Here is a 19,185-nt window from a genome sequence, read left to right as displayed (position 1 = left end):
TGGTGGAAACAAGTACTCCATTCTCTTCATTGATGATTTTACTCGTATGACGTGGGTTTACTTCTTGAAGCAAAAATTCGAAGTGTTTGAAGTCTTTCGGAAATTCAAGCTCTTTGTGGAGAATCAAAGTGGTCATACCATCAAAGTGCTAAGAAGTGACAACGGAAAGGAGTACACTTCAAATCAATTCACCAAGTATTGTGAAGAAGAAGGCATTGGAAGACAACTAAGTGTTGGATACACACCACAACAAAATGGTGTATCCGAACGCAAGATTAGGACGGTGATGGAGATGGAAAAATCAATGATACATGCCAAAGGATTGCTTAAAAGTTTTTGGGCAGATGCCGTTCATATAGCAGTATATTTGCTGAATCGATGTCCAACAAAAGCTGTGATGGATAGAACTCCAATTGAAGCATGGAGTGGAAGAAATCCATCAGTGAAGCATTTGAGAGTTTTTGGGTCAGTTTTCTATGCCCAAATTCCAAAAGAAAAAAGGCAAAAGCTTGATGAAACAAGTGTGAAATGTATACTTGTTGGCTATAGCAACATGTCCAAAGGCTATAGACTTTACAACTTGAAGACAAGAAGTGTTATCACAAGTCGAGATGTGATATTCGACGAAAATGCAAGTTGGAATTGGGAAGTAAATGAAGTGCAGAAGAATGGATCAATCATTGAAAAAACAAAGCAAGTTTCAACTGTTGAAGATGAGGGAGATGGTTATGAAGGTACTGATTTTTCATCCCCAAATGATTCAAGCTCTAACTCGGATCCAAGTTCGTCCACATCATCATCAAGTCCTGCTCCTAGAATGAAAAGCTTGCAAGATGTCTATGAGAGATGCAATGTTTGCCTCATAGAACCTGAAATTTTTGATGAAGCAATCCGGATGCTCATTGCTCTTGCAGCTCAAAAGGGGTGGTTATTATACCAACTTGACATCAAATCAGCCTTCTTGAATGGAGAATTGACCAATGAAATTTATGTTGAGCAACCTCAAAGTTTTGTAATCGAAGGTGCCGAAGATAAAGTTTATCGGTTGAAGAAAGCATTGTACGGATTGAAGCAAGCATCAAGAGCTTTGTACAGCCAAATCGATGCATATTTCATTGAGCATGGATTTGAAAGGAGCAAAAGTGAGTCTACTTTGTACGTGAAGACTCAAGGTACATATACTCTCATTGTTGCTTTATATGTTGATGATTTGTTGTTTTGTGGTGATGATGAGAAGATGATACATGATTTTAAAATTGAGATGATGAAGAGATATGAAATGAGTGATATGGGGCTGCTACATCATTTCATGGGTATGGAGATATACCAAGAAAATGATGGGGTGTTTATTTGTCACAGAAAGTATGCAAATAATATTCTGAAAAAATTTAGAATGGGTGATTGCAACCCAACTTTGATTCCATTGGTGGTGAATGAGAAAATGAAGAAAGAAGATGGTGAAAAGAAGATTGATGCTTCTATCTATCGATGTATGGTTGGAAGTTTGTTGTATCTTTGTGCGACAAGACCGGACATTATGTTTGCTTCTAGTATGTTGTCTAGATTCATGAATAGTCTAAGTCAAATCCATCTTGGTGCAGCAAAGAGACTTCTTAGATACATCAAAGGCACAACAAATTTTGGGATCAAGTATGTCAAAGGTGTCCAAGTTAATTTGCAAGGCTATTGCGATAGCGATTGGGCCGGATGTTTGGATGATATGTAGAGTACTACGGGTTACTCATTTTCTCTTGGTTCAAGTGTGTTTTCTTGGAGTTCAAAGAAGCAGGAGAGTGTGGCACAGTCAACTGCCGAAGCTGAATATGTTGCAGCTGCTATGGCAACATCACAGGTGTATTGGCTGAGAAAGATTCTTGGCGATATTGGAATGAAGCAGGAGGAAGCTACCGAGCTGTTTTGTGACAACCAATCAGCAATTGCTATGAGCAAGAATCCTGTTTTTCATAGCCGCACTCGACACATCAACATCAAATATCATTTCATCCGAGAAGCCATTGAAGAAGGTGAAGTTCAGATCACATTTTGCAAGTCCGAAGATCAAGTGGCAGACATCTTCACCAAAGCACTTCCAAAGGAAAAGTTTTTCAAGTTCAGAGAACTTCTTGGTGTCATGGAGCAGCACATTAAGAGGGAGAACTGTAGTTAATGTGCAGCAGAAAAAAGTTTAATTATGCTTTTTGTTTAGAGTGTCATTAGTAGGTTGGCTGATTATGACACTAGTCATTAATTCTCTAGCATGTGTTTTCATTTCCTAGAAAAGGTGTTTCGTATTCCATCTTTAATTGGTAGAGATGGAGAGTCTTTTGTAAGTTGAACCATTTTCAAATCTATCCAAGAATTAATTTATCTCCCTGCAAACTCACCTCCATAACAGCTCCTAAAACAGAGACTATACAACCATTATCTCAATCGAACCAAGAGAAATTCTAGTGTCAACGATCCAGCACCATTCATCGATGAACAGGCTCAAATGACTGAGACGGAAGATCGGCAAACGCTGAATTGGTGGCGAATAATATGTTACATGTATAGACAGTTCTTTTGTACGCAAGTGGTTGTGATTTTTGCATTTCCATATATTAAAAAATGGTATCTTCTTTTTGGACGATTTTAGCAACCTTATTTTTCTTGATAAAAAAGCCCAAACCAGAATCAGAGAGAAGCCCAAGCCCCGTAACTGATTTTGCTACTTTCAAGATCAACCAGCCATTTCCTAATGATGATGATACCCAGCTTCACCGTGTAGATGGCGAGGAATTTCAATCGTTATCTCCTACTCATATTCTCGGGTCAGTATTATAACTATGATACAAGTTCATTTTTGAGTAATAAATTTGAATTGATTGTAAGTAATGAATGAGTAATGCCCGATGAGGATAGAACAAGAAGCGCATCATGGAAGCTTTGCTCGGTATCAGAAGTTGAATCAGCAAAAGCCGTAATCCGTGTGCTTCCAATCCTGAGCTGCTTCATCATGTGCGGCATTGTATCCTCAACCGCAAACACTTACTTTATATGAACTTCAATATCGGATAGTGGAAGCCTCCTTTCAAGTTGTTGCTGGTGTATATCGCCCTTGGAAAGTACGGCATGGTCAGATCAGTAGCCTAGATGAAGATGAATCTTCAATGGAGCAATACCAAGTGGTATTAATAGTGCCCTTTTATCCGTGTGGGTTCACGTGCTCAGATGGAATGATCTACTCGACCTCCCCGATGATGGCAAGGTTCCCATGAGCGCTGCGTGGCTGATTTGCTGGCGCGGTGGAGCCGTTTTTGGAATGCAGCATCTCCGCCTTCTTTGAGAGTGGGGCTCCCAAGTCGATGAACAAGTACCAAGATTGTGTGGTGGATGCGGTTACTGGTTTGGGATTCTTGTTCACAGCGCGTTCGGTTTATGTTGTCGGAGAAGTAAGCGAAGCGGGAAGTGGGAAGAACTGGTTTCAATTCACATTGAACCAGAGTCGTCGGTATTATTGGGTCTTGATGACTCTGTGTAGTTTTTATCTTATTGCATACATCTTCGTGGCTTGCGATAACTTTATCAGGGTTAAGCGAGTACTGTTGGAGCGCATTAGAAGAAAACGATTTGAAGAAAATGGCACAGAACTGTGGTGGATTAACAAAGGCAGTGCATTAGAGCTTGTATTGCGTCACTACAAATAATTTAGGACGACTATGATTATTATTGTTGTTTTAAATATAATGAAGGAATTGTCGATCTAGAACAGAGACTACAAAGCTTAATGTATATTCTACACTTCAATATTGATTCGAACTTTGCTCTATTTATTTGCCAAACAAACCCATCCAAATACAAGATTTATTGTATTGTTTAGAAGTTGAGATGATTGACAAGACGAGGTTTTTATTGGCGGCGATTCTTGTGTGTGCGTGTCAACTGGCCAGGAGTGTCCCTAGACCTAGCTGTGTCGTTGCGTCTGTGCCTAAAACCTCTTGTCAACAAAAATACCTCAACCCACTTCTATTGGCTAGTATAGTGGAGTAAGGGTCGATCCCACAGAGATGGATGTAGGCGAAGTGCAATTGCAAAGACATTTTGGAAGGGTTGGTTAGCTACCACGCTTTTGGGGTTGAGTTCTACCTAGGCGTAAAATTAAAATGAGACTCTACCTATACTGACCAGTAGGTAACTAAATGCTTAATGCTATTGGATGTGTACGTCAATGTGAAAGTTGGACACCTAGTTATGCATATGAGAAGCTACTAGACGAAACTTACTAAAAATGGCTAGACAAAAGGTAAAGGGAATCAAAGGACATGCTGGCAGACTGGCTGCTGGGTTTGCAGAAAAGCTGAAAAAAGTGCAAGTACAAAAGCAAAAAGTAACAAAAGCAACATATCTTTGATTGTGACATTTTCTTCTTCACCAAGCTAAACTAACCAGATCTAACAAACTCCATTGATGAATGCTCAAGTTCAAAAATTCGTAAATGCAATATTTAACTTGAAATTGAGAACGAAAGCAAGAAAAACTGAAATTTACGCATACTGGTCAATAGGACAAGGTAACAGAAACAAGTATAAACGAATTCCATGCATTTTTGAGAGATTTAAATCGATTAAAACTTGTAAACACTTAAGGAAAGATTAGATCTAACTTAGCTAGGTAGATTCAAGAACTTAAGCAACAGAAATCAAGATAAAACTACCATGTTTACCAGATCTAGCTAACTAGAGAGATTTAAAGCAATAACAAAGCTGAAACTCAAATAAAACCATAAAAACTTAACTTCATTCAAACATTCAAACCAAAAGATGCTTCAAACAGATTAACTACTAAAATCCGAGACAAATGCAAGTAAAACAAGTTATTAAACTAAGAAAGCATTAAAAGAAAGCATGTAAATGGCAGATGGCTTCTTCTGAAACTGGAACTGGACTACGGCGGCTGGAATGATTCAGGCATGATGACTCCCCGCCGGCTGGTGGCCGGAATCTTCATGGCAGGCTGCTGCATTTAGAGAGTGGAACTTAGAGCTAATGGAGCTATTCTCCCACAAAGTGTTCTCAAAGTGATGATAAAAGTGATTCCTCCTTATGTTCAACTCCTATTTATAGGGTGGATTGCTCTAACTTTTAGGGTTGCCTCTTCATGCGAAATGACAATTTTGCCCCTCTTTAGTAGTTGATTGTTCCAAGCAAGTCCTTCCTTCTCGTGTCCAGTTCCGTAGCATCCATCTTGGCCAGTTTGCACCTTTTCTGCCCATAATTGCCACTTTGCACTTTTTCTGCTCATATTGGCCAGTTGCACACTTTTTGCTGCTTTTTCACTCGAATTTCTTCTGATCCTTTCCTCCTGATTTAGTACCTCAACCTGCACACTTTAGCAACTATTTTGCAGATATTATCCAATAAAGCACGTTATACTGACCAGTAACCAAGGCTTAGAACGAGACTCATCAAACTGCTCACACTTAACACATACTTGTCCTCAAGTATGAAGAAACAAGCCAAATAAAAATAGTGAGTTGAGTTCGCAAGCCTGGTTACCTCCCCTGACCGATCTAAACTAAAAAGAACAAAAGACGCAACACTCTAAAAACCTTGACGCAAATAGAAAAAACACTAAAAGAAAAATTACACATAAACGAAAACACATTAAAACACATTGAATAGGCCATATTTTCAACCATTCTTCCCTTTAAGTTTGAGTTCAATCCGGCTGTAAGCAGCCTCGAACTTCTACCGCCCCCCTTTTCCTTCCTAGCCAGTACGTCCGTTTATCAAGATTGCCTTAACCCTCAGCCAAACACTAGATTCGCTCAGTCACTCATTCCTCACCGGAGATGTTAGGACTATTTCTCTCAAAATGCTGAAACACAGATGCTTCGGACTTAGATCTCACGAGCAGCTCCTAAGGGTCTTTATTAGCTTGTAACGGGGCCATGGGCTTGTAACATTTGGGGTGGATGTTCCTAAGGCTCTAAGGTTTAAAATAACATTACTTTATTCTGATGCGGAAGAGCTGTGTGTACTTGGGCGCTTGGCATTTCTTCTTGCTTGGCTTGATGTTTTTCACGATTCGGCCTCCAACTGGTCAGTAGACTCCTTTGTGGCTTCGCCACCCTTATTCCTTCTTCTCTTTTTTTGTGATCTGGATAAAAAAAATTTTCAGACCATTCTCTCCATTTTTCTTCTTTCTCTCTCTCTCTTTTTTTTTAGGACCAAGTATTTCTTCCTGGTCAGTTTTCTTCAACTTTCTGCTTCTTTCTCCAGTTGGTTCTCTGCCTCTGTTCTTGATCAGTAGCTTCTTGCCTTATGCCTATCATACACACAGTCCTAGTGGCTAGTGGGTTATATCGAGATTTAAAGGAGAGGGGCTAGAAAAAAAGGGTTCTAAGGGAAGGGATTTATTTTTATTTTTCAGGGGGGTTTCCTATTGCCCTTAGGATTTTGCTACACGCGGTCACTTCACCCTAGACATCATGTGGCAGCCACTCTTTTTTTTTGTATATTTAGAGGAAAGTAGTTCCACTTTTAGGCTTCTAACTCACCATTTAAGAGGGCTTTCGTATCTGGCCTTAAGTTTGGGCTTTTCTCTCATACTCGCATCATCTGTACTGACTAGGATCTACTGGGAGGGGTGGTTTCCATTGTTTAGCATGCTTTATTTCCATCAATTCCCCTCACCGTCAGTTTGAAACAGTTGAGTTTTAAGCCCGTTCATTCAACACATATCCTAAAAAAAACGTAACCTAAACTGACCTACTAGGGACTGACTCGACACGCGACAACACATATATACAGTTATACTGGCCATTATGTTCCCCCCTCCCACTTCATCCTTGCATGCCCTCAAGCGAGCTCAGTGAAGTGGAAAACAGGATGGCCAGTATCAAACACGTAGGACACAGAAAACATAGAAAACGACATAACACATGGAAAACATACTACATATGAAAACTTCTCACACTTAGACTATGCAATAGGCTAAGTGGGGCAAGAGTAACTAACATAGAGAACCTATAGACAAAGTAGAACAAAAACAAGATATGCAAAACATACTACATATCAAAACTTCTCACACTTAGACTATGCAATATGCTAAGTGAGAGAAGATATAATACTTACCAAACAAAATCACATAACATAATGAAAATTTCTAAACAACCTAAACACATATATGGTGTAAACCCCAGCCTTCTCACACTTAGACTATGAAATAGGCTAAGTGTTATGAAAAGAGGTATACGCATGATATCACAAACATATTAACACATAAACATAAAACTGACACACATAGAAAAGAAACTAAAAATTACGAAAATCTAAAAGAAAAACTAACTGGTCAGTGTGCGGGTGTGTCATTGCTTCCTTCGGCTCCTCCTTGGGATGGTGCATTGTGTAGCTGTTGTGCTGGGTATTTCAGGTGGTACATCATTGGAGGTGTCACTCTCTTTTTCTTATGATTCTTGAAAGTCCCCATGATTTTCCTCTTTTCCATGGGCCGCAGACGATGGTTAGAGGGGTCCTTGCTCCTGATCAGTTTGGGCCATCGTTCCAGTTTCCTGATGATAACGGCCGTTAGGACCTCCCTGGAATTCTTGGTCTCCTCCTTTTTCCTTGTTGCCCCCATGCCTTTCCTCTTTCTTTCTTGGTTGTATCTTTCCTCTTTGTCTTGCTTTTCATGTACGTCGATTTCTGGTGCTGGTATCTCTTCCTGGGCAGTAGACTGGCGCTCTCGGGCTTCAATGACCACCTCCTCTTTTGGCCCTTCAGATAGGTTCTCCCCAGGTTTTGTTGGAGTCCCTTCTTCCTGGCTAGTAGCGGTAGGCGATTCTGATTCTGTAATTGGGTGGCTTTTCTTCTGGGCAGTAGTCAAGTCGGGATTCTCCCCAGGTTTTGTAGGATCCTCCTGATCTTCATTGCTCGAAATCTCCATTGCCTTAAATGCAGTGGTTGCCCCTGTCTTCTTTGCCATCCCATGCCCGGGGTATCTTTTCGATACACGCGTCGGCCTCTGCTTCTCCTTCGGCTCATCACTTAATACCAACTTCCACTTTATCGGTTCGGGTTTCGTCAAGGTTGACTTTTCTGCCACAGACTGGGCAGTAGGGACTTGTGGTTTCGTTTCCATCACTTTCTCGGACTCTCCCTTCTCTATTGGCTTGGCGGGTTCCTCCTCTGGTTCTCTTATCGGCTCTGCTGGGCTCTTATCTCCTACTGCCTCAGATGCGAGGTCTGGACCCTCAGCCATCTCGGCAGCATTCTCCTCTTCAGCTGTGGATATTGATTCTGATTCACTCTTGATGGTTGTGCAACAATCTTCCTCAATACTCGCATCCAAGTCAACAGGCAAGGCAGTAGTTAATCCTGAATAAGTGGTGACTGGATCTACCCCTTCTCTCCTTAACCAGTTGGACTCAGTGTCTTTAAACTGTGGAACACAAAAAATAAAAAAAAGTTTATTTACAATATTTACACCAAAATTCTTAACAAAAGCACATGATACGCCATCTATCCCCGGCAACGGCGCCATTTGACAAGACGAGGTTTTTATTGGCGGCGACTCTTGTGTGTGCGTGTCAACTGGCCAGGAGGGTCCCTAGACCTAACTGTGTCATTGGTTCTGTGCCTAAAACCTCTTGTCAACAAAAATATCTCAACCCACTTCTACTGGCTAGTATATTGGAGTAAGGGTCGATCCCACAGAGATGGATGTAGGCGAAGTGCAATTGCAAAGACATTTTGGAAGGGTTGGTTAGCTACCACGCTTTTGGGGTTGAGTTCTACCTAGGCGTAAAATTAAAATGAGACTCTACCTATACTGACCAGTAGGTAACTAAATGCTTAATGCTATTGGATGTGTACGTCAATGTGAAAGTTGGACACCTAGTTATGCATATGAGAAGCTACTAGACGAAACTTACTAAAAATGGCTAGACAAAAGGTAAAGGGAATCAAAGGACATGCTGGCAGACTGGCTGCTGGGTTTGCAGAAAAGCTGAAAAAAGTGCAAGTACAAAAGCAAAAAGTAACAAAAGCAACATATCTTTGATTGTGACATTTTCTTCTTCACCAAGCTAAACTAACCAGATCTAACAAACTCCATTGATGAATGCTCAAGTTCAAAAATTCGTAAATGCAATATTTAACTTGAAATTGAGAACGAAAGCAAGAAAAACTGAAATTTACGCATACTGGTCAACAGGACAAGGTAACAGAAACAAGTAGAAACGAATTCCATGCATTTTTGAGAGATTTAAATCGATTAAAACTTGTAAACACTTAAGGAAAGATTAGATCTAACTAAGCTAGGTAGATTCAAGCACTTAAGCAACAGAAATCAAGATAAAACTACCATGTTTACCAGATCTAGCTAACTAGAGAGATTTAAAGCAATAACAAAGCTGAAACTCAAATAAAACCATAAAAACTTAACTTCATTCAAACATTCAAACCAAAAGATGCTTCAAACAGATTAACTACTAAAATCCGAGACAAATGCAAGTAAAACAAGTTCTTAAACTAAGAAAGCATTAAAAGAAAGCATGTAAATGGCTGATGGCTTCTTATGAAACTGGAACTGGACTACAGCGGCTGGAATGATTCAGGCATGATGACTCCCCGCCGGCTGGTGGCCGGAATCTTCATGGCAGACTGCTGCATTTAGAGAGTGGAACTTAGAGCTAATGGAGCTATTCTCCCACAAAGTGTTCTCAAAGTGATGATAAAAGTGATTCCTCCTTATGTTCAACTCCTATTTATAGGGTGGCTTGCCCTAATTTCTAGGGTTGCCTCTTCATGCGAAATGACAACTTTGCCCCTCTTTAGTAGTTGATTGTTCCAAGCAAGTCCTTCCTTCTCGTGTCCAGTTCCGTAGCATCCATCCTGGCCAGTTTGCACCTTTTCTGCCCATAATTGCCAGTTTGCACTTTTTCTGCTCATATTGGCCAATTGCACACTTTTTGCTTTTTGTTGCTTTTTCACTCGAATATCTTCTGATCCTTTCCTCCTGATTTAGTACCTCAACCTGCACACTTTAGCAACTATTTTGCAGATATTATCCAATAAAGCACGTTATACTGACCAGTAACCAAGGCTTGGAACGAGACTCATCAATGATATAATTGTCTAGTAGAAGTTAATACTATATGCAAATAAGAATAACATTTGTCTCTAACATGAACTTTTACTAGTATTATCGAACCATGTGACTTTATATGCTATTTAAACAAGTTGACTCTTCTATTGAGCAAATTTAAAGATAGTGTGAAGGTGGACTCGAATCCGAGATCTTTAGCCTTGGGTATTATCATTCTATCGTTTGGCCAACTCATTCACACAAAATATACTTATTTTCAATTATGAGTCGTCTATCCAAATTAGTCTCTATTTATTTATGTTACTCTTTCCCCTTGATATGAGTCCTATTTTGCTATTTTGAGAGTCTCCTGTTAAATGTTGATTTTACTTTTATTATTTCGATAAATGCATCTCATATTCTATTAATTAGTTTCATTTCTTTTTTATATTCCTTTCGTCCCCCAATGTGTCTCAGGTTTGCATTCTGATATGTCCCTTATTAATTGTCTCATTTTATTATACTATTTTTTTATCTACATTCCACCAACTCAATTACTCACATTTTATTATAAAATTAAAATATACAAAAGTGGGATCCACATGCCACTAACTTTTTCAACTTATTTTCTTTTACATTTTTAAAAACCGTGGCAGATCAATAAATGTCAATTTCACTTTTACTATTTTAGTAAATGGGTCTCATATTCCACTAATTTATTATATTCACAATTCTTATAACACTAATATATAAAAGTGGGGTTCACATTTCACTAACTTTTTATACTCACTTTCTTTTAGAAAATTAAACAATTTCTTAAATTTCGTACCGATCAAATATGGGACATTTAATGCGAGCAAGAGGGAGTAATTGTTTATGGAAAGAAGAAATGGAACATAAATCAAGGGGTGGGCTGATTTGAGTTGAATATTTCTTGTATACTCTCATCCATTCGATTATTTATCCTTCGTTTTCGTTTATTTATCCTTCGTTTCATGCACATTGTTTAAGAGCGTCCACAATAAGGGGGCCACGGCCCTTGGCCCGGAGGTGGCTCGGGCGCGGCCCCCTATTGCTGGAGGCGTGGAGAGGCGCGGCGGGCGGTAGGGATCACCTAATACTATTCCTACAATATTTCCTACTACCCCACTGCTAAATAGACATGTGGCTCATATTTGGTACTCCCTCCGTCCTACAAAAGATGTCACACTTGTGGGACAACACGAGATTTTATGAGGTTTTGTTTTGTGTGTTAAATGGAGAGAGAAAATATAATTTTTATATTCATGTGAGAAAATATAATTTTTAGAAAACCTCTTTCCTCCACATTCTCTCTTCTATTTTCTCTGTCTATTTTTTTATTAATCTAAATAAATAATCAATCAAAAAATATCCAATAAATCTAAAATCTTCCATCTGTCTTCTCTACCTTCTCTCCCTATTTTTTCCTCAATCTACATAATTGTATTAGTCATTATTAAATAAAAATAGAGGGCCTATATGATAAATAGATATAATATGTTTTCAGTAAATAAATAAATGTGTAAAATAATATAATTAATAATTAAACTAATTCATTTAAATTGAATATTTAATTGGTATAACTAATTATAAATATAGTTTACTTTAATAATAAAACTTAGTTCTATAACTTTATAAAATTATAGTACAAGTTTAAAATTTGTACTCAACTAAAAGTATTATTGTCATAAATTTAGAACAAATGTGATGAAATAGTACAAGTTACATATTTGTACACAAATAAAAAAAATTATCGTCATAAGTTTAGAATAAATGTGATGAAAATTGTTATCGTGCTCTAGATTAATTCCATTGCAAAATGAAATAGTATTATAAGTTAATATAACAAATAAAAAGTTTTTAGTTTCTATAGAGAAATGTTTTAGATTTTATTTGATATTTTTTTACTGGTAAAAGATTAATACAATATTTTGTTAAGATTAACCAAAGTAGAGAGAGAAAATAGAAGAGAGGGTAAAGGAAAGAGGTTTATATTTGTATTTATTGAAACGTATATTAAGGAAGAATTAGGGAGAGCAATGATAGAGGAGAGAGGTTGTGTTGGGAAATGATTTATTTATTACCAAATAGGAGCCACATGTCTATTTAGTAGTAGGGTAATAGGAAATGTCGTAGGAATAGTATTAGGTGATCCCTACCGCGGGGCCGGGGGTAGCCCATGGGAGAGCCGAGTACTCGGCCCAGCCGGGGCCCTTGGGCGTGAGGTGCGGCCCCCTATTGCGGAGGGCCGAGAGTGGGCATTTCCGAATTTTTTTTATTTTTTTCTAATTTTTTTATAAATACACCATTTTTCCTCCATTTTTCTACCCCAATCCAAACTCCACTCTTTCCAATTTATTTCAATTCAACTTTCAAAATATGGATTCCGATGATGAGCAGTTTCAATAAGCGGTCGATCAGAAGTTCGATGAACTAGTTGCAGCGTTGCAAGGTGAAGCTGACGAGGAGGCGGTGGCAGTCCCTCGGTCGATCCATCATCGGCGGACAATCGGCCATGACCATGTCGGGGCTGACCAGCAGTTGATGGAAGACTACTTCGGCGATAACCCCCGGTTATCCGACAGAGATTTTTCGTCGGTGATTCAGAATGTCGCAACAACTCTTCATCCATATAGCGACGTGTTTGGCGCAGCGGTTCAGGTGCTTCACCTTGCGACGTGATGCCAGCGGCCGAGTCGGTTTGTCGACATATCAGAAGTGTACCGTGGCAATTAGGCAGCTTGCCAATGCCGGGCTGCTGACATGTTCGACGAATATCTACTGATGGGCGAAACGACTGCCCTACAGAAGTTGAGACAATTTTGTAAGGGTGTCAAGGATATCTTCAAAGGGGAGTATCTACGGAAGCCAATGGTCGATGAATGCCAAAGACTGATAGATATGCACGGGAGTTTGCATCATTTTTCAGGGATGTAGGGCAGCATCGATTGCAAACACTAGAGCGGAGGAACTGTCCGGTGACTTGGAAGGGGCAGTTTGTTAGAGTTTGTATAATAGAAATCACGTTTCGAGTGATTGAATCCTGTAAAACTCTCATTTTATTTTCCAAGGAATAAAACAGATTATTTTTTCATAATGTTGTTATGTTTTACATTTAATGGATGTTAATTACATGTTTGAATGTATAAGTTAACTTAACAAAGTCTAAGTCATTGTTTTAGTAGACCGGTTGTAGGCGGCAACCACTTTAAGGTAAAACGGTCAGTCCTAAACAAAGAAAAAGAAGAATTTCAAGACCTAGATGGAATTAGACTATCCATTGTGAAAGGTTGCAATGTCAGTCCGCATATTTCTAAGCCTTACTGAAATAAGATGACATTGGTGTGGTAATGATGCACTTATTATTGTCAATCCTAACACGTAACTCCTAAAAGCTCCTAAGACCCTTGAAAAGTCCTCACTCTCAATTAACAGTGTCGTTTTAAGGGAAGCTAACTGTAGCATCTACTAAGTGGATCTAACTCGCTAGAACTCTGTCACAGTTATGAAGCAAGTTATATTAAATCATACACAATTGTGTCACTCAATCATGCAGCATCATTATTACTTAGGGAAGAAACAAAGTAAAAACAAAACGGATATTAAATAGAAAGAGGAATTTGTATACCCAAAGTCGTTACTAACACATCCCTAGAATCCTATGAGTTTAGTTACACATAAATGAATAAGCTAAAAACATAGATTGAAGGGAAGACAATTTGAACATAAAATTAAAGTAAATAATACCCGTAGGTTGAATCCTTGTCGTTCTTGATGTTCTTGAAATCCTTCTCCAACTCCTTGCACCAATGAAGTACTCTAGGTCTTGATCTCTATGAAGTATTTTGCAAGTAAAAGTTCTCTCCTTTTGATGAAGCTTCAGGTCTTATTTATAGGGGAAAGTCATTCCTTGTTGTAGAAGGAAAAGATCTCCAAAATATGGTAAATCTGGGCGCAAATCTAGGGCTTCTCGAATTCGCCTCCTTTCTCCGGCGGGCCACCGCACCTTGGCCGGCGGTCGCCGCGTTGGAGTCCAGAGAGTCTGTTCCCTCGGCGGCGGACCGCCGCACGTCTTCCGGTGGTCGCCGGACGAGACTTCTCTTCCAAGCACATTTTTTTGAGGCGGACCGCTGCATTGATTTGCCCACCGGGCGCCGGCGGTCGCCGCACACATCCGCGGCGGTCGCCGGTCGCCGTCTGACTCCAGATTTCCTAATTTGGTGCTTTGGCTCCCTTTTTCGGCTCAATTATGCACATTTCTCACAAAACACGTCAAAATACCAAAATAGACAAAATATGCAAATAATGGACGTGTAGAGTGACTTTGACATTAAAAACGGACCAAATAATGGACTTAAAATAGTGCAAAATCCGAGCGTATCAGGTAAAAGCACTGAACGGATCTAACAGCAAGACTTGTCTTTGTGCTATCTACTGAATGGCGAGGTCTTGATAAATATTTGTTTTTTAATCAATGTAGGTTAGCATTGAGCATACGGTATTGATTTTGCATTACTTTGACTAATCAAATGGTGCGGGTATTTCGTAACCCAATAATCCTGATATATTGGGTAGTGGTGATTAATATCTAGCGGTGCTAGGATTGCTATTATATTGAATCGTGCGCGAGGTGAGTCTCGTTTGATAATGTCCTCAAGAGGAGTGCGAAACAAGGTTTTATTATACGGAACCTAGCTAGTTGGAGTTTGATCACTCTATGAATAATAAATAAGCGTTTCATGCTAAATCCACTCTTAGAATTAATAAGAAATTAATTAATTAAGTCCATAACAGACATTAATTAATTAATGGACATTTTTATCTTAAGCGCAGAAAATGAAAGTTAAAACGGAAACCCGGATTACTTATAATTTCGGATATGGTTGGGGAGAGTTCAATATTACTTCTGTAGTGACTGCTCGTAATATTTCAATTAAAGCTTATATTAAATTGTGGGTTCAATTTTAGTAAAAAGTAAATTGGATGAGCCCATATCCAAAACCTTCCATAGATCCCTGTCTGGGCCCAAAAGGAACTTAATATACATAGAAGAATAAAGGAGATAGAAATAACACAATTTTATTTCTAAAAATTTTCATCCCCTCCCCCCTTTAGGAGTTGGACGATTTTTCCTCTCCTCCGTGGAGTAGAATTTATGTCTTCTTTATTTAAGTCCTAGTATTCCAGTGAGATCAGCCCACACTGATATTGGAGTATAGTTCGGGAATCAGAGAGAAGATCCGTGGTCTAGTATTCAAAGCGTCACGTGGAGAAGTCGCTAGCCATCGTCAATTCGTTGGAGAATTAATAAGGTATTATTTATGCTCCGTAGAAAGTATGTTTTAGGTTTCAATATACTTAAAGCATGATTAATTCAAGTATGAGCATGATACATGTGAGAATTACGCGAATAGATTTTGTCTAAATAATCTGCCAAATAGATCTAATTATTATGTGATTTATTTGTTCGATTAATTATTAAATTATGAAACTCGAACGCGCTTCTGCTGCCAGTTCCTTCAATTGGTATCAGAGCCAGTCTTTGGCTCTGATTATTTGGATTTAAATTTTGCGAAATTCATGTATGCATGTGTTATTTTATTACGAAGAATGTTATTGTATTTTATTGTTTATTATTATGCATGATGAACTCAAGAACATTCGAATCAATAGAACTTGAATTATTCGATCATACGAGGTCTGCGATCCGTCGGTGCTCGCGCCGAGACGGATCGCGCTACACTTGATTGAGAAAGGATTGTCGAACTGAGTGGAAGCTTGGGAGGCGATCAACCGGTGACGCGCAAACGGGCGTGGGCTCGTGCACGCCGCCGGCATAGACCGCTGGTCCCGGAGCAGCCTCGCGAAGCGTGCGAATCAGTGGGAAAATGCAAGCGATCCGACGGCGACGTGAATAAAAGCGTGGGTTCGTCCACGCCGCCGGTTGGACAGCAAGTAAAATTTATTTAGTTCATCAGTTAACTTATTTAGGTCATTGCAACTAAAATTTATTTTAAAACGAACCTTGGTTCTCTGTATTTGCCAGCTTATCATGCTTATGTTTAGTCCTCCTTTCATCATTAAAGTCATTACCACTACATGCTTGCTTCATATTCATCATTTCTGAAAAAAGTGGACTATTTTAGTCAATGAATTAAATTACATGTTGTATTAAATCAAACCATAATGGAAGTTTTGGAATTTAACCTTGAAGCTTCTCAATGGGCGTAATGGTTTGCTCTATAGCCTTCAATTTCTTGTCCCCTGCATCAGCATCACCATTAATAAATACAATTAATAGTACTAGTTAACTACACCATGTCAATTTATTATTTCAAAACAAAAATAGCTTAGACTTCACTTTTTACCTTCCAGAACAGAATTTTTAAGGCCTTTAGCTACATCGAATTTCTCTACAGATGAACCTTTGGCTATATAAAAAGTACACAACACATTAAAATTAGATAATGATCAAGATCTTACTTAATCATATGAATTCAATACTTCATTCATCTATGCTTTAATTTCATTTTTTACTTTTGGTAGCAGGGATTTCAGAACTACTTGCATTCTTGGTAGTTGCAGAGGAATTTTTATCTATACATAACAAACACAAAATTAATATACAACATAACAAACACAGGATTTCAGAATTTTCATTCTTGATAGTTGCAGAGGAATTTTCAGAACTATTTCATTTTTAGAGTCTGATACTTCATTATAATGTTATATTACTTCATTTTAGTAATAAACCCTATTGTATAAACATAGCATTTATATTACTTCAATACAGTAAATAGGTAGTTCATAGTTAGAGTCTGTTACTTCATTATAATGTTCTATTACTTCATTAGAGTCTGTAACATGGAACATGAATAAAGTAATAAAGTGTATGAATGAAGTACTTGCATAAGTAATTTGAGAGGATTTCCAAAGAAATCCTCGAATTTATCTTCTTTCTAGAGGAATTTTCACCTATACATGAGAATAGAGAATAAATTTACAACATATCATATACAATTATAGATAGTTCACTTGGAATACTCTGTTACCTCATTTAATATGATTACAGATAGTTTAATATGATACTTCATTATCATAACTTATTACTTCATTATATGAATTCAATACTTCACAACAACTAGATTATAGTTAATAGGAAAACAGATCAGTTGCATTACCTCATCACATAAAATATGTAGTTCATTTGAATATGCAAACAATGCAGCAGTTAATTTTAGTTCTAAATCCTAAACTCATACAAAACAGTAAACATATACTTCATTTTTAGAGTCATTTACTTCATTGTAATGTTTTATTACTACATATTAGTAATAAAACCTACTGTATAACTTATTACTTCATTATATGAATTCAATACTTGACAACAACTAATATACAACATATCATCCACAATTATAGATAGTTCACTTGGAATAATACTATTTTAATTCATTAAGTACACATTAAATATTAATTCATTTTTTACCTTTTGTAGTAGGGATTTCAGTAGGGATTTGAGGAGAAGTACTTGCTTTTTTCCTAGTTGTAGAGGAATTTTTACCTATACATAACAAATACAGAATTAATTTACAACATATCATCCACAATTATAGATAGTTCACTTGGAATACTCTGTTACCTCATTTAATATGATTATAGATAGTTTAATATGATACTTCATTATCATAACTTATTACTTCATTATATCAATTCAATACTTCACAACAACTAGATTATAGTTAATAGGAAAACAGATCAGCTGCATTACCTCATCATATAAAATATGTAGTTCATTTGAATATGCAAACAATGCAGCAGTTAATTTTAGTTCTAAATCCTAAACTCATACAAAACAGTAAACATATACTTCATATTTATAGACTATTACTTCATTATCATGTTTTATTACTTCATTTTGGTAATAAACCTTACTGTATAAACAAATCATTTATATTACTTCATTATCATAATTTATTACTTCATCTTATCAATTTACTACTTCATTAAAAAGAATATATAGTTCATTTTGATGAAGAACACAACAGTTAAGTTTAATCCAAAAATCTTAAACACATTAATAAGAAACACAATATCAATATACAACATATTATCTACAATTTTAGAAAGTTCACTTGGAATACTCTGTTACCTCATTATCATAATTTATTTCTTCATTTTACAAATTTAATTCCTAGGTTTTACCTTCTGAATCTGAAATTTTGTTTCCAGCATCTGCATCGAGGTTCCGAGTTGCTTGTTTGATAGCCGGCTGCTTGCGAGTCGATTGTTATACTATTTTGACAAAAATCAGAATCGAAGTTAGGAATGAGATGAACTTAATGAAATAAATTAAGAGTAAGAACTTTGAAAATCTTCAGATGTGTATTACCTTCACTAGAATTTCGGCCAGAACGCAAATTGCGGCTAGAATTTTCCGTTGAAGATTTTCGAGTATCAACCATTTTCTAAATGTGGATTCGATGTAGATGCTTAATGGTACAAATGCTGAACAGATGTCGTCGATTTCAGTTGTATATGGCCGGAGATGAGTGGTGAAGATGAAGACTAGTCGTCGATTTTCCGATCGCTAGGGTTTTGTGAGAGAAATTTTGAGAGAGAAGTAAAATTTTGAGAGAAAAAATGTGAGCGGAAGACTCAAAGCGGGATAAATTTTTTTGGGGATTTTGATTTTTAACCCTAATTATGAAATTACATAAATACCCCCGCTGAAGTAAATTGTGTATACAATGAAGTGCGAAAAATAACCCTTGCTTATCTAATCTAGCCCTTGATTTTCTTGATCTTGTGGCTATAATTTGTTCTCTAATTATGTACTTAATGAGCACTTGCACGATATCACTACTCTATATATATAGTAACGAAAATTTTTATGTATACGAAATATTAATATAAATGTATACAAATATGTACGCATGTATAGTAAAGTGTGTATATGTGCATGTTAGTATATTTTACTATTAATGTACATTAGAAAACAAATTAAAATATACTTAAATGTCTGTGAAACGTGTAAGGCATATATATTATATAAGTTATGCCTTTTCTTTGTAAATCCTTTAAGGATGGAGTGGC

At 37.4% G+C, this 19,185-nt stretch overlaps 1 pseudogene; it reads left to right on the top strand.

The window, feature by feature from the left end:
- The first annotated feature begins 2,491 nt into the window (after positions 1-2,491).
- LOC148932537 (protein NRT1/ PTR FAMILY 5.5-like) lies at positions 2,492-3,686 on the top strand (annotated as a pseudogene).
- Positions 3,687-19,185: the final 15,499 nt, after the last annotated feature.

This window comes from Salvia hispanica, chromosome 2, assembly GCF_029641045.1.
Source record: "Salvia hispanica isolate PSC_SH4W2 chromosome 2, Shi_PSC_v1, whole genome shotgun sequence".
NCBI classification, from domain to species: domain Eukaryota; kingdom Viridiplantae; phylum Streptophyta; class Magnoliopsida; order Lamiales; family Lamiaceae; genus Salvia; species Salvia hispanica.
Note: the sequence above shows the minus strand (reverse complement) of the source record. Positions and strands in the feature narration are given on the sequence as shown.